Source organism: Anas platyrhynchos, chromosome 2 (assembly GCF_047663525.1).
Source record: "Anas platyrhynchos isolate ZD024472 breed Pekin duck chromosome 2, IASCAAS_PekinDuck_T2T, whole genome shotgun sequence".
In the NCBI taxonomy this organism is placed as follows: domain Eukaryota; kingdom Metazoa; phylum Chordata; class Aves; order Anseriformes; family Anatidae; genus Anas; species Anas platyrhynchos.
In genome coordinates, this window is record NC_092588.1 from 6,587,750 (window position 1) to 6,599,991 (window position 12,242).

Consider the following 12,242-nt stretch of genomic DNA (forward strand, 5'->3'; position numbering starts at 1 on the left):
GCATATATGACACATTTTTGTCATAACTTTTGTATTTTACAAATGTGCAGTGAGGCTCTGTCCTGGTTTCAATTAGAACAGAATTAATTTTCTTCCTAGTAGCTGGTAGAATGCTATGTTTTGGCTTAGGATGAGAAGAGTGCTGATAATACCCCGATGTTTTAATTGTTGCAGAACAGTGCTTATACTAAGCCAAGGACATTTCAGCCTTTTGCTCTGTCCTGCCAACGGGCAGGCTGGGGGTGCAGTAAGAGCTGGGAGGGGACAGACCCAGGACAGGTGACCCAAACTAGCCAAAGGGGTATTCCATACCATCTGACGTCATGCTAAACAATATATAGGGGTGGCTAGCTGGGGGAGGGGGTCTGGACTGCTCAGGGTTAGGCTGGGCATCGGTCAGCGGGTGGTGAGCAATTGCATTGTGCATCACTTGTTTGTACACATTATTATTAGTAGTACTATTATCATAATTGTATTATTATTATTGTTGTTGTTGTTGTTGTTATTGTTATTATTCTCCTGTCTTATTAAACTGTCTTTATCTCAACTCACGGGCTTCACTTTCCATTTCTCTCCCCCGTCCCAGAGAGGGAGGTGGGAGGGTGAGCGAACGGCTGCGTGGTGTTTAGCTGCCAGCCGGGTTAAACCACGACAGGCTCTAAATATTACTGTCTTTTCTTTAAATAAGACAACAAACCATGCCAAGGAAGGTCAAAAGCATGTTCAAAAATTCAGAGGAGCTCTACAAATCAGATAAAGTTCATGATTCCTATCCCTGCTTTCTGGTCAATGGATTAACCAAAAGTGGATACAGCAAAGAACAGAAAATGTAATTCTGCATACCTCCAGCCATGAAAAATGGAAAGTGGATGCAAATAATTCATTCAAGTTGCATCTGTCTCTGTCTTAAACTGCAACTCCATCTCATATTTCTTTCAACCAATGAGGCTGTGTAGATCTGTGTAGATTTTCTGAATCTACAAATATAGCCTGGAAACCTCTACTCTGATAGTGCAATGTTATGCAAAACAGAAGGTGGAAAGAAAATTATTAAGTTTAGTTTCATCTGATGCATTGGTGTGAAAGTTGAAAAGATCTATCTGTGCACATACCAGGGGAGCATATGCATGGGAAAAGAGAAAGGCTGTTTCAGAAAAAGGGTAAAGGTATAACAAGAACAAATACATATAAATGGGCTGTCAATAAGAGTAAGCTTTTTTGTTGTTTTTTTTTTTTTTTCCTTACCAACAAAATAATGAAGGTCTGGATAAGCCTTTTGGTATGCAAAAATATAATATACTTTAAATATATTTTAGGATGGGGCTCAAAAACTTCAGGAAGAGCGTAGCATACTATGGCTATAGTACTGTCTTGAAGTTATTGCGTGCAAGTTCCTGAATCCCTCAATTATCTTATTAGTATGGTATTATAACCACAGTATGTGATTTGGTTTGAGCATGTTTCCAGCTGTTTGAAAGCAACTAAAACGGATACTGATCCAGATTACCTAGGAACAAATCATATCAGACATGGACACAGGAGTGAATTAATTCTGGATGGCTTACAGCAGTCTAGCTAATGTCAGTATATATAGTTTCAGGTAAACTAAATTTTTTGAATCTCTTCTATTTTTATTACTTCTGTATCTGTGTGCTCCCAGAGGCAGCTGAGTCACAGTCTGAAAAGATGTTGTAAGAGAGGACCAGATGCACATAGAGAGATGCTGTCCTTGTATAAGAGCATATATTAAAGAAGCTCAGTTCCCTTCTACAGTCTTGTACTGTTTCCTGTACTTCCCTGCTTACAGTTTCCAGTACTCAGTGTGTTAAGGACTTTCAGAAACTGTCTTATAAGATTCCTTTTGAAGCTGTCAGACACGTTGTTGGAAACCTGTCTCTGCCTGCGTGCAGCTGGTAGTGGAAAAAAAAAATAAAAAATGTGTCTGATATCCTAGAGGCAAAGGTCAAAGAGAAGGGATAAATGCTTGTCTCAAGGTCACAGTGAAAATCAGTAACAGCTAAAAAAACCCTGTCTCCTAACTCTTGTTCCAATGCCTTGACAACCTGAGCATACTGCTCCTCCATCACTCTCTTGCAAAGCAATGCATATGAAGTATGGATTTATCAAGAATATTAATTACCCTGGGACTGGATTGAGCCAATGCTTAAATTTTCTAACTCAAATCCTAATCCAGAAAAGGAGGTCACTTTTGCTTCAGACTTTATTTTGTATTACACAGCCTTGATTACTGTTTGCTCACCATTGTGATTGATTGTAAAGGAAAAAACAAATTAAAAGAAAAAATTCTTTTCTGGAACCACAAGGCTACCCAGGGCCAGGGAGGGATGTTATTTTTTATATGTGCAACAAATTTTATAGCACTGCTGGATTAACTGGGCACAATCTCTGTCACAAAATGATTCCAAATGCAAACATGTGCATATGTTCTGAAAACACCATGTCATTTACACAGTTCAAGTGGGTTCAGGTAAGAATTAAACAAACATCAGCTCTAAGCAGCTTCTCAGCTTTTCATATAGTTAGCAGATTGGCCTATGGTGTACAGAAAAGGCTATTGTTGCTTTTTAATCTCCTTTCAATGTAGGGAGCTACTGTTCTCTCTATTGCACTGATAACACATAAATTGCTTATCCTCCAAAGCAGCCTTCACCTGACCACTGACTGCACCTCTCTCTTTGCCAGGCACCTGATAATCTCTTCCCACTTATTTTTCTGTCTGTGTTGTGTTTAGCTTGAGGGATTTCTGTGGCCCTATACAGAAATAGAATTTAAAAGGTCCTTTTTCCTTTTTCTTTCCTCCCCTCCTCTGCCTTTCTGTTTGTCTGTGAGATGAAAATCCATTGGGGGAAAAAAGAAGGAAAATGCAGCGGTAGTGCGAGCATGCCAGAAAAACTCCGATTCAAAATCACTCTGTGAGATTTCACATGTACTGTGAAATAGAGGTTGCAAAGAGAGGGGCAGATTTTCAGTGGTGCAACATGATGATCTCTCAAAATTTGCCTCAAGACTCCTCACTGGTTCAGCTGAAGTCATTTGGGAATGGCTAATATTTCTGAAAATAAAGCCCTTTGCTCTTTTTGCACTGGAGTTAGGCAATAAATATTGTCTGATCATCATAGAGGTCACTAAGACTTCTTACCTTGAATATTTATCAAGTATTAAGTGTACTTGAATATACTTATCGAGGCTGCCTTACCCTCTAAATGCACAGGACAAACAAAATATATGAAAGGTATGTAACAAAAAGTAGGGGAAAAAAGAAAAAAAAAAAAGAGAGAGAGAGACAGAGAAAATAAATATAGAAAACAAAAAGAATAAAATATTGATACAGAAAGTTTCAGGAAAGCAATCCTAACAAAACTTCAATTTTTCCCTTCCTATGTAAGAAGAAATGGTAAAAGAACATACGTTGAATAATATATATATATAGAGAGAGAGAACTTGTTCTATTTCCTGTATTAAAGAAGAGGGAGCAATTGCAATGAGAAGTTATACCTTTTTTTACTTAGATAAGCTAAATCACCTTTATATGAACCTTGCCAGACACATCTGATTTACCGGTACTGGTAAGAACAGTGCTATTTCCTTAATATTGAGTATTCCTTAATATAAAGTATTTAATCTCTGCCTTGCAATGAACATTCAGTGCAAGTCATCAAGACCCTACTGAATAAAACAATCTCTTCAGAAACTGATGATTCACAGACAGGACCTAACTTCAGATGTTCAAGACTTGCTCCTGATCAAAGCTCTTTATTCCTAAATAAGGACCAGTGGGGCACAGAGAGGAGTTTATTTCCTTCTCTAGTATAGCAGTGAAAAGAATGAGGAGTCTAAAGCCCAGTTGAAGGAGTGATGGTAGGAATGACTTAGCTGCCTCCCTAAGATGAAAAGCAAAGATGAAGCGGGACATCACAGGCGTGGTTGCCATGGCCAAACAAAGCTGCATCACAGCTAATCATTATTCTCAGAGCTCTGTTTTCTCAGCTTTACACCCCTGCAATTACTGCGAGTGTATGCTTAGGTGCTAACTCTGAGAGGAGGAGAAGGACTGTGGCTCATCACCCAAGCAGTGGTGTGGGTTGTACAAAGCCTTCTGTAAGAGATGATTCATCCCAACACCTATGTTACCATGATGATATGTTTAGCTGGAGATGTCCTGAGCACTTTATCAAGTGCCAATCTTGTTGCTTAGGAAGACTTCAAGTAAACTAAGGCAGATAAGTCATTCTGGTTTCTACGTAAATATGTGTCATGGTTTGGGCTGAGAGAGAGTTATTTTTTTTTGCTGAGAGGTTTGTATGATGTTGTATTTTGGATTTTTGATGAGAATAGTGGTGATAACACATCGGTGTTTTGGGGTTTTGTTGAGCAGTGCTCACACAGAGCCAAAGATTTTTCTACTTCTCATGTTGCACTGCCAGTGAGGAGGCTGCGTGTTCACAAGAAGCTGGGAGGGTACACAGCCAGGACAGGTGTCTCAGATTGACCAAAAATATATTCCATAACACATTACATGATTCTGAACAATAAAACTGGGGTAATAAAGGAGGAAGGGGAGAACATCTGCGATACGGTGTTTGGCTTCCCAGGAAACTGTTGCACATGATGAATTCCACTTTCCTGGATAAACATCTGCTTACCAATGGGAAGTAGTGAATAAATTCCTTGTGTGGCTTGAACACATAGCTTTTGTTTTACCCAGTGGACTGTCTCTATCTCAAGCCATGAGTTCTCACACTTTTACCTTTCCAATTCTCTCCCCCATCCCACCTAGGGAGAGGGAGCACCTGTGTGGTTCTGAGCCCACCAGGTTAAACCACCACAAGACAAGGTCTGGGCAGAGATTCCTATTGCTAAGAAGTGGACGGGACATGACTGAAGCAAATTTACTTGTGTGTGTAAATTTGGACAGGCAGACATGAGGGGTAGGTCTTTGTTGTCTGAGCAGCTCTCCAATATTCTTCAGCAATGAACTAAGGAACATGGGCACGACCAGGTTTAACTTGCAATTTGGTATAACAGACAGGAGATTTTTATTTCACTTAGACCATACTCCAAAAGCTGCAATGATGTAAGCAGTCAGAAAGTACTACAGCATGTTGCACTTGTACAGAACAATGTAAATCTAGCCTCAAATCCAAAGTTTGTTGCAACCTCACACATTTATTTATTTTATTTTTTAATAGCTACCAGACACCATTGCCCCTTTGTAATGAATGCAAACAATTTTTATTCAATAAAGTTTGACTGTAAAGTTCTCTCTTATTATCCATTTTGATTAATGACTTTCACAGAGTAGGAGCATCTGGGGAAAATACTCTTTTGTCTTTTTCTCAGTTAATGTTGTCACTTGATACAAAACAAATCAGCTATATCTGCCAAAAGCACTTTACAGTAGCTTCAGCTAAGTCATTGCAGGTACTGCTTTAAATAATGCATTTAGCAGCAACCAGTTATACATCTCAATGTTGATATGACAATTTTCAGAGTACAAAGGTCACAGAGTCAAAAGTATCAGAATGATGCATTTAAATATAAGTGATTTTAGCCAAAATACTGGTATTGTGTTTTCTTTCAAGGAGGTAGTTTAGATTAAAAGACTCCCTTGTCTCCCTAGTCTTGAGTTCAAGTACTTTAAAACCAGGGTAATAAATTACAGACATAGGCTATGTAAATATGTAGGTCAAAGACTAATCCTGCTTACACAATCTTTAATAAGAAAATAATGAGATAATTAGGAAAAGTCACTCGACAGTTTTCAGATTCATGCTACTTTCCATCAGTTCTTTTAGACAAATATAACAATGTCAAAAAAAAAAAAAAAAAAAGGATTTTTTTGAATTTTTATTTGTTTTAAATTAAATATTTTGATGTAATTTTGGCTATCTTAAAATACACAAAAGTTTTAGAAAGCTAAAATAAGATCAGGTGTTTTACACTGGCATTGAAAAAAACAATTTAGCTCATCCCACAGGAAATTTATTGAATATTTTGATTTCTCGGAATATATTGGGAGATGAAGCATTTATTTAGATAATTATGTATAATTTCTCTACATGTTTTTTTTTTTTTTGCCTTTTTTTTTTTTCATTGTGCTCAAACTGGACATATGTTTTAGACAGTATATTCTTCCATTCTTTGCTGATTGATTCTGTAAAATTGCTAAAAATGTCAGTTTCTATATATCACTTAATCCGTACAACATGCTACCAAATTCCACAACACTATTTATTTCATAAAATTAGCCTTTATGGCATTTGATCTTAGACATTCAATGGTGTCAAAATATTAAATAGCTATCTCTTCATATGTTCTTTCTACTGGAAAAAATGTTAAGAAGACAGCATACGTACACAGTATGTACGTATACGTATATATCTCAATAATACACACTGTGTATACCTATTGCTTGTGCCAAGATGCAATTGAACACTTATTTTATTTCATGATTACATCACAGAGATAGGAAAAAAGTCTTATTTATTCTAAGCACTTTTCTTGATGATATACAGATTGCTATAAAAGCTGGAAAGTCAGATCAATTTTATGAGCAATTAAATGGGGTCTGTGCAAAGATAATTAATTTTATGGTAGAGGTCGAACAAGGTTATGCTATAACATTCTTACATATCAGATCATAGGAGGAAAAGATAACTCACTGGTTATTAAATGTTTCCAAATGTTCACTTTCCATATCATTATTTATATTTTGTGTCTGTTCACTGCTTTGCTATTTAAAAAGTTCTTATCTTCTGTATGGTTAAATGTGCAATTTAAGCATGCTCTAATGAATATTATGTATACCAAGGTCTTTATGAAAATTAGCTATTCACTTTGTAGATGGTGGCTATCTTCTCTTAATTTGCAATATGACAAGTGGTTAGATGTATATCAGTGAAAATAAGAGTTCCCTGAGATTTTCAGAAAAGATAAGGGAGGAAAAAACAATAACAATACATAGTTGTTTTTCTTAAAGACTGAATATGGATAAGCTGAGAATGTAATTAATTACTTTCACAAAACACCACTGAGATATTCTGCAAGAGTTGTAATTAGATTACAGACACAAAGAAGTAAAAAGTCACTATAGTTCATAAATTAGAATATAAGTAATGCCCTTCTATAAGAAGGCTCGTAAGGAGGACCTGGTGAACTGTCTGCCTGACCTCGGTGCCAGGTAAGGTGACAGAACAGGTCAACTTGAATGCAATCATGTGGCATATAAGGGACAACCTGGGGATCAGACTCAGTCAGCATGGGTTCATGAAAGGCAAGTTCTGCTTGATCAACCTCATCTTCTATGACCTGGAGACCTGCCTGGAGGATGAAGGGAAGGCTGTTGACGTAGTCTACCTAGACTTCAGCAATGCCTTTGACACGGTTTCCTACATTATTTTCCTGGATAAACTGGCAGCCCATGGCTTGGACAGGTCCACTCTTTGCTGGGTTAAAAACTGGCTGGGTCACCAGGCACAGAGAGTGGTGGTGGATGGAATGAAATCCAGCTGGCGACTGGTCACCAGTGGTGTTCCCCAGGGTTTGGTATTGAGGCCCATCGTCTTTAATATATTTATGGATGATAAGGATGAGGGAATTGAGTGCACCCTCAAAAAGTTTCAAATGACACCAAGTTGGTGGGAAGTGTTGATCTGCTGGAGGGTAGGAAGACACTGCAGAGGGACCTGGACAGGATGGGTTGGACAGAGGCCAACAGGATGAGGTTCAACATGGCTATGTGCCAGGTTCTGCACTTTGACCACAACAATCCCATGCAGCGCTACAGGTTTGGGGCAGAGTGGCTGGAAATCTATGCAGAGGAAAGACATCAAGGCCCTGGAGTGTGTCCAGAAGAGCTACTTAGCTGGTGAAGGGCCTGGAACACAGGTGCTATGAGGAGTAGCTGAGGGAACTGGGGCTATTTAGTCTGCAGAAGAGGAGGCTCAGAGGAGATGTTATTGCTCTCTACAACTACCTGACAGCCTCTTCTCACAGATAACTAGTGATAGGACTAGAGTGAATGGCCTCAAGTTGCACCAGGGGAAGTTTAGGTTGGAAATGAGGAGATAACTCTTCTCAGAAAGAGAAGTCAGGCATTGGGACAGGTTGCCCAGGGAAGTGCTGGAGTTCCTGGGGGTGTTTAAGGAAAGGTTGAAACTGGTGCTTAGGGACATAGTTTAGTGAATGAGATTGGGTGACGGTTGGACCAGATGATCTTGAAGGCCTTTTCCAACCTTAACAATTCTAAGAGAAAAATCACTCTGACCAAGACCAGGAAAAAGATTAGGGGTGTTGTGCTCCAGCTTTACATCCAGTTTTAGGAATTACTACAAGAAAATCTTGAAAACTTACAGTAAGTAATTAAGAATAAACACAAGAATAAACACATCCTACCAAATAGTCTTTATCATTCATTATCTGTTTTCCTAAAACTGAGGTATTGTAGATGTTGGTATCTGTATAGTCTGAATACCCATTTAAATATATCAATTCCTTTAAGAAGATTGTTAAATATTATTGTGATTCTTAAACAAATTTTATGTTGAAAGAAAATGCGTAGTTAATTGACATTTAGGTAAAAAAAAAAAAAAGTTTAATTTTGTTAGTTCATGGAATCATAGAATGGCTTGAGTTGGAAAGGACCTTAAAGATCATCTAGATCCCTTTCCCTTCCCTCCTCCCCAACATATCAGGGATGCCGCACACTAGGTCAAGTTGTCTGGGGCTTCATCCAACCTGGCCTTGAATACCTCCAGGGATGGGGCATCCACAGTTTCTGTGGGCAACCTGTTCCAGTTGCTTCACAACCCTTACAGTGAAGAATTTCTTTCTAATATCTAATCTAAATCTCCCCTCTTTTAGTTTAAAACCACCCCTCTTTGCCCTATTGTTACCTGCCCAAGTAAAAAGTTGTTCTTCATCATTTTTATAAGCTCCCTTCTGGTACTGAAAGGCTGCAATGAAGTCTCCCTGGAGCCATCTCTTCTCCAGGCTGAACATCCCCAGCTCTTTCAGCTTGTCTTCATAGGAGAGGTGCTCCAGCCTCTTAATCATCATTGTGGCCCTCCTCTGCACCCATTCTAACCAGTAACAGTCCCAGGACATTCCCCTGAGGGACATCACTTGTCACCAGTCTCCACCTGGACATAAAGCCATTGACCACATCTCTCTGGGTGTGGCCATCCAGACAATTCCATATATACCAAATAGTCTACCCTTCAAATTGATATGTCTCCAATTTGGAGAACAAGATGTCATATTGGACTGTATCAAGTACCTCACAGAAGTCCAGGTAGATGACATTGGTGGGTCTTCCCTTGTCAACTGATGCATTCACTCCATCACAGAAGGCCACCAGATTGGTCAGACATGATTTTCCCTTGGTGAAGTCATGCAGGCTGCCTTGGATCACCTCCTTGTGCCTTGTGCCTTGACATTGCTTCCAGAAAGAACTTTTCCATGATCTTGCCAGGCACAGAGGTGAGGCTTATGGGTCTGTAGTTCCCTGGGGCTTCCTTTCTTCCCTTTTTAAGAAATGGGAGTGATGTTTCCCTCCTTTCCAGTCATCAGGGACTTCACCTAATTTCCAGGACTTTTCAAATAAGATGAAGAGTGGCTTGGCAACTCCATCAGCCAACACCTGGAATGTATGGCATTGGGCCCCATAGACTTGTACCTGTTCAGTTTCATCAGATGGTCTTGAACCCACTCTTTTTTACAGTGGGAGGGACTTTGATCCCCCAGCCCCCATCTACAGGTCCAGGGAAACGAGAGACATGGGAAGCCTGACTGGCAATGACGACTGAGGCAAAGAAGTTGTTGAGTACTTCAGCCTTCTCCATGTCTGTTCACCCTTCTAATCCATCAGAGGGGTTACACTCTCCTTGGCCTTCCTTTTCTGAGCAATGTACCTATAGAATCCCTTCCTGCTATTCCTTGCATTCCTTGCCAAGCTCAGTTTCATTTATGCCTTGGATTTCCTGATCCCATCCCTGCACATCCAGGCAGCATCCATGTACTCTTCTTAGGCCTCATGCCCCTGCTTCCAGTGCCTCTGGATTTCCTTCTTGTACCTCAGTTTTACCAGCAGGTCCTCACTCAGCCATTCCAGTTTCCTGACTTCTGTGTTTGCTTTCTTACACAGAGTTCTGATGAAACTTATAAAGGTGCCTTGTAGGCTTATGTAATATCCTTTTTTCCTTGTGACATAGGTCAGAGAAAACAGATGTTACTTATCCAAATTCATTATACATGTTTATTATATTGGGTTGTCTCTTGTTTTCCTTCCAATCTCATAAAATGATTTTGTTTTTCATTCAGGGAGCCTTCTATGCCCTTTATCCATTCTGTTGATTTTCTTAATCCCATCATGTTTTGAATTGTTTTTTCAGGAGAAATACTCCACCAATGCCACATAGTAAAGGTAGGATTAGGCGTTATACAAATACCTACAGACCCTATCATGTGCTCTGAAATATATCAATCTCATTCTTTGTGTATTTTAATACAGTGCATGAAATTTTACTGCAGCTGAAGCAGAAGTCTTCAGACTTCTCTGAAGAAGTCTTCAGAGATGCCTTTGTCCCTTTTCAGTCTGCTGCTCTGAGTCTTGAAGACTGCAAAATTTGACAAGTGATTTAAGAGCTCCTTGTATTTTTTTTATTTGATTTATTTTCAGCACAGAATTTCATTTTCCATTAAAGAACCCATTTATGTAAGATGAAGTCCCTCTGTAGCTCATCAGCAGGCTCTTTGTCCTTGACTAAAGCTGTAAGAATAATTAATATTTTGGCCTGGCTTTCAAACGAAAGCTGATTAGCATTTCAGCAAGTATATAAATATTTCATTGTTTCTTCCCAAAATGAAAACCTGGGGTGAGCAGGTTGCTATACTTGACAATAATCTTAATGCACCTTAAATGAAATAGTCTGCTGGTGGCATAGTCAAAAGTGTTTAAGCAATAAAGGGTTCACTACTCAAAACTTCTGGGAGAGGTGACAGTTTCATCACTCCCCAGTAGCTCAGTAGACTGTGTGCCCATTTAAGATGTGGAAAAGGAACCCTTGTGCCTACAGACTGAGATGTTTGTAACCATCTGTTTACAAGGCAGACAAAGATAACCTTTTGTGAAGACTTGAATTCTCCTGTGTATGTTCTACTATTCTTCTAAAGTATATAGGATGAGAATTTAAATCTGCTGTAGTCTGACAGCTGAAATGCAGACATAAGAGTCTGTGTTTTCTCTCACAAGATGGGTATTGTCGATGGTGGTATTACATTTCAACTTTCCACAGGTCACCCTTTCTCTGAGATAAATTTTAAGACTGATTGTTAGAGTATTTACATTATTGAACTTTCTCTGAAGTAAAATAATTGGAGTATTTCATCTCCTTATAACATTACAATATAGGAGATTCTTAAAGGAAATAATTGTTGCCAACTGTTCTTCAGACATTTTTCCCAGAGTGATCTGTTCTACGTTTGACATTGCAATTCTGAAACAATTCTGAAACAAATAGTTATGGCATAAAAATATTGCAAACTGTTCCTGTCCAGTATGTTCCTGTTTTTGTTTGTTTGTTTCTTTCTTTCTTTCTTTCTTCTTCTACCTTTCTCTCACCCTTTGCATTTTTGTAGCTCATCACACATGATTTGTAATGATAATTACTAAACTTATTAGTTTCTGCTAAACTTAGGGAAGATTGTTGTTAACCCCTTGCCATAATGAAAAAAAAATTGCTATTTTATCCTGTTTTTCCATTCTTTTATTCAGTTCTTTCCTTTACTACTGGTGCCTTACCTCCTCATCTGTTTTAAAAGATTTCTTAATGAATCTCATCAAAAACATTTTGGAAATCTGAGTGAATGACTTGTCTTTATTTACTAATTAAGAAAAAATAATCTTATGCTACATGAAATTAAGTTCATAAAAGGCTGAATACCTTTGGTCAACTGAAGTCTTTAAGTTAGACTTCAGTTGACCAATGAAGAAATGAAGTCATTTCAAGAAAATAGACAAAAGTCAGCAGCCACTGGGCCTTGTAATTGCTATATGCTGGTAGAGGAAAGGTTATTTAGATTCACCCACATGTTTCCAAGGGTTATCTGATTCTGTATATGAAGATTATTCCATTATGAGAAAAGAAGGAAAAAATTTGAAAACTCATATAGTTGCTTGCTTGTTTGTTTGCAAAGGAAAAGATGGTGATTTAGTCAGGGCA

General features: G+C 38.5%; 1 long non-coding RNA gene across 1 annotated transcript in view; it reads left to right on the top strand.

Annotated features, from left to right (window-relative positions):
* Positions 1 to 339: 339 nt before the first annotated feature.
* The window catches only part of LOC113842930 (uncharacterized), a 32,510-nt gene continuing 20,607 nt past the window's right edge, over positions 340 to 12,242 (top strand). The window contains exon 1 of the long non-coding RNA XR_003495861.3: positions 340 to 406. This is a non-coding gene — a long non-coding RNA (uncharacterized lncRNA). The remainder of the gene's footprint in view (positions 407 to 12,242) is intronic.